We start from the raw sequence: 4,696 nt of genomic DNA on the forward strand, positions 1-4,696 counted from the left end.
TGGTGCAAAAGCAAAGAATCTATTCTGTCACTCTATCATACATTCGTACAAGACAATTGAAGATTTTCATGACAATGTTTTGAGTAGAGTGTTCGCAAGAGATAATGATGGAAGAGAAATTATGAATATTACGAAAACATCGCCACTAGAGGAATGGCAAAAACAGACTATTTCTTTTACCGAAGAAGAAGTACCCGAAGGTGGAGAGGTACATGACAATACATTGGTGGTAAAATTAGAAATTAATCCAAAACCGAAAGAAGATGAGGATGATGAAGCTGAAGATTCATGGGCAATTAATAGGATTCTAATCGATACTGGAAGCTTTGTGAACATCTTATTTTATCATACTTATAAAACTATGGGAGGAAGAGATGATGATCTTATACCATCAACATATAAGATATATGGTTTTAATGGTACTGCCAACAAGCCTAAAGGGGAGGTTACTATGTGAATTCCATTGAAGGGAATATCTTCTGAAATCCTATTCTGTGTCATTGATGTAAAATCACCCTACAATGCATTAATTGGTCGACCTTGGCTACATGGGATTCTAGGTGTAGCTTCAACTTTCCACCAGTGCATCAAATTCCCTCACCCCAGCTGTGTAGGAATCATAAAGGGCGATTGGGTTGAAGGAAAGAGGTGTTACGAAACTGAGGTAGAATCCTGCGAAGGAAGAGCAAACAAGAAGGAAAATTGGCGACACAAAATCAAAGAGACACAAAGAAGTGAGAGATTGATGGTGGATGTAATCGAAAGAAAAGAAGAAGAGATGTTGCGAAACTAATACCAGATCAGAATAAAAAATGGTGAACATACCAATACCAAGGAAACAGTAGCAGAAAATAACAAAGAAGCAGAGGATAACAAAGGTAATGTATGAATGATTGATTTGTTGCGACACTCTCGCAATAAATAAAATTCTCAAAAATACATTTTATTGAATGACAAAATTGAGATTGCGAAATGCAAATACAATATGATGATGTGCAAGAATCTCGCAGAGATAATGAATTCTACAAAAGACAATCAGAGAACAATGACAAAAGAGAAAGGGGCGAACCTTTACGGCGTACACCCTAGTTCGCGAATACAATTTCGCAAGAGGCAAATGTAAGACCTAAAGTATGTCATATAAGGGGGTACCTATTGCATGGCTCAGGGAAAGGCTACACCGCCACCGGAACCTAAGTCATGGAGATTTGGGGTCAATAAAGCCCATCCGGGAGAGGCACCTTGGATTCTCATCTTAAGCATATGACTTAGGTTGGGAGACTAAGGTAATAAGGACTCTCCCAAGGAGTGCAGAATCTGATCAAGGCGCCGAGGTACGCGGTTGAGTCAAGAGTGCCAGGGGCGTCTGGAGTGTACCTTTCCATTCTTGACAAGTCTTGGCTTATACTGCACTCGGCCCGAAGAAAACTCCACTCAGGGTGCAGTCTCGTAACCATAAACCCTATAGCTAAAAGGGATAAGAGGCTGCGAAAACAACTGGTTGTTGTTAAGACCGGATGGGAGGAGCCAACCTTGTATGGTAGACGTACGCCTCCTTGAAGGGGCAACCAGGGGGGAGATAAGGGCGGCACCCTCCATTAAGGAGATGATAAGTGTCTTAAGACGCAAATGTCATGAGGCTTTTTAATCGCAAGGGTATTAAGGCTTGTCATATTTGTGCAAAAATCCTGAAGAGGAAATAATACTAAAGAAAAAGATAAGACGAGATCAATGGGTTTTTGCATGAAAGTGCGAAGACGTCCTGCGATTTCGTCGCAAGACGGCAATGTAATGGGGCTTTATTTTCGCAAGAATATTTAGGCCTGTTATATTGTCGCAACATTCCTGAAGAGGCCATAATAAAAAAGAAAAAAGTTAAGGCAAGATCAATGGGTTTTTGCATGAAAGTGCAAGGACGTCCTGCGATTTTGTCGCAATGACAAGAGGTGGCATAATAAGACCTTTAATTAGGAAGGAAAAATAAGACCACACAGGGATGAGATTTTGAAAAGAATCAAAATTCACTTTGCATATGATTGCGAAATTATACATAAACAACTGCGAAGTTGAGGCACAAAATAAGAAAAATCTGCAAAATCTCTCATTTGGATACAAATAACAGAGGCAAGTATGGGAATGAATGAAATTAGAAAATGTTATTTGTCTCCATATAGATTTACGCAAAAATTAAAAATTAATGATTATATTGATTAACCATATTGCAAGGAAGAATTGTTTTAATGAATGCAGGTCAAAATGAAAGAAACTCATATATTAAGGAATATGGAGAACCAAAAGAATTCGCAAATATACAGAAAGAGGAATAAATACAAGTATTACAGAAGATTAAAGAAAGAAACAAAGACTACTTCTTAGTTGATCCTTCATCATCTTCATCAGACTTGTTCCCTTCTTCGTCTGCATCAGAACTTTATCTCCATCAGAACCTTCATCACCATCAGATTCTTCATCATCAGCTTCGCTATCAGAAATAGTCAGACTAGGAATGTTCTTTGGGATCTCCTCCAAGAGACAAGGATAATCAGAAAAACTATGGTCATCACAAACCATTTGAATAGTTTGATTGCGAAAATGCATAGCATCGTTCTTAAAGTTCGCAACAGTGATCTTGATTTGATTCTTTAATCTAGAATACTTCGTTGCGAGAAGAAAGATTCTTTGCGAGTTCCTCTTTTTCAGCTTCAAGTTCCTCAATTCTTTCGATATCTACTTTCAGAATCTGCGAGCAAAAGGCAATCAATTAATAACTTGATGAAAATTCATAAGAAACAAAAGATTAGTGAAGAAGAACAGTTAATAACCTTCTCTGTCAGAAATCATATCTAATCAAGGCTGTATGCTCAACTTGGAGACTAACATTTACACCTAAATCTTTTCTGGCATCGTCTAAGATTTTCGCAGCCCAAGCGAATTCATCCTCATTATTTATAAGAGACGAGAACGAATTTGGTTTTCTCTTTCGCAGAGCTCGATTTCTTGCGGTTAGCTTCATCTCGTTCAAGTTGAACTTCAAGAAGGGTCTCTTGGAATTTCGCCAAAGCCTTAGCACCTTGATCAGAGATGCGATCCTTATCATCTATGAGACCGCTAATTTTGGTTCTTAGCTCATTGATTTTCTCTTTAGAATTAAGAAAGACGCTTAAATCGGTTGGCTAAGCCTAAACTAGATCTATGGTCAATCTCTAAGAGGCGAAATTTGGATCTCAGTTCATTCAGAGAAAGAGATGAAATTTATCATTTGAGAAACTATTTAAAGATTTATTAAGACGCTCAAGAAGGGTATCATTATCCAAGGCATTAGGAAATGAACGAAGAATGGTAGCTTCATCAGAAAGACCATAAATGTCTGCAAAAAGGATCAATTAAATAAGATAAAAAACAGGATGAATGAAGGGAAAGGAGAAAAGTAACATACCATAGAGTTGATTATTAGCTTGCTGAAGACTAGAGATTTTCTTGTACGAAGAAGAATCAATTTCTAGTTGTTTGTTCTTCTCGCGAAGACTTTGACTTCATTCCAGTTCCTCATTCTTCACGAAATTGAAGATTCTTCTTTTCAAGAATTTCGCGTCTCCTCTCCATCTGAGGCAACAGAGAAAGAAGCTTTTCCAGCCTGCGAGAAAATAAAAAGTATTAAAATAGAAAGAGATTTTGAGTTACATAATGAAGAAGTAAAAGACGAAAGCATACCAGACTATTAAGAGAATGCAGGAAGTTGGGAGTATATCTAGAAACTCCGCGAAGAGAATTATCACCATCCATAAAGGAACATCGCAAATTGTAGCGAGAGCTTTGCAGGTATTAGCGAATTGACTATCTCCCATTCCTTGCAAAGAATCAGAAAAGAGGCCAGAGAGCTTAGCCATAGAAGATTCAGATGGAGAATCTTCATTTGCAGCAAGGTCATCATTATCCTCATCATCCTCATCACTCTCATCGGATTTTCATGAGAAGGAATATTTGAAGGAGAGGAAGAACGGATTTTTCTCTTCTTTGAAGGAGGAGCAGTTGGTTTTTCCCTGCGAAGAGCACCTTTGCCTTTATCACCAGTCTTCGCAACATTGGCAGGCTTCTATTTCAGCAATAATCTTCACACACAGATAGAAATAAGAAATGAGGCAACAATAACTGTTTAAAATCATAAGAGAATATTTCTTACCTCATCTGTGTATGAGCGAAGAGCTAACAAGGTACTAGCCTTCCCAGTCCTGTGATAGCTATCTTTCAGTTTCTGGATCTGTAGAATTCGCAAGACAGCGAACAAAAGAATAAAGAATAAAGAAATGTAAAGTGGGAAACTGGAAGAACATACCTCTTTCTCCTTCTCGGCCAAGAGAATACCCAAGGTTGATAGGAGCGAGATTCTCAGGAAGAACATTTGACCCAGCAATGTAAGGTCCTTTCAGCATCAAGGGAAAAACACACCATTTATCATCTTTGGATTGGCGAGGAGTTGTGTTCTTACCAGAGTGCCAATCAATGTCTTGCATGAGTATTTTAGCTTCATCAATGTTATCTTTCCTTTTCAAGCGAATACCCCAGCGAGTATTCTCTTTCTTCATGGAGATCAATTCATAATTTTCAAAGAAACTCGCTACTGTATATTTTCAGCATTATCTCCAAGTCTGCGAATTTAGGATCCCTAAGTTTTTGGAGTAAAGATCCTTTACCAGCA

The sequence above is a fragment of the Papaver somniferum genome, chromosome 7 (genome assembly GCF_003573695.1).
Source record: "Papaver somniferum cultivar HN1 chromosome 7, ASM357369v1, whole genome shotgun sequence".
Classification (NCBI taxonomy): Eukaryota; Viridiplantae; Streptophyta; class Magnoliopsida; order Ranunculales; family Papaveraceae; genus Papaver; species Papaver somniferum.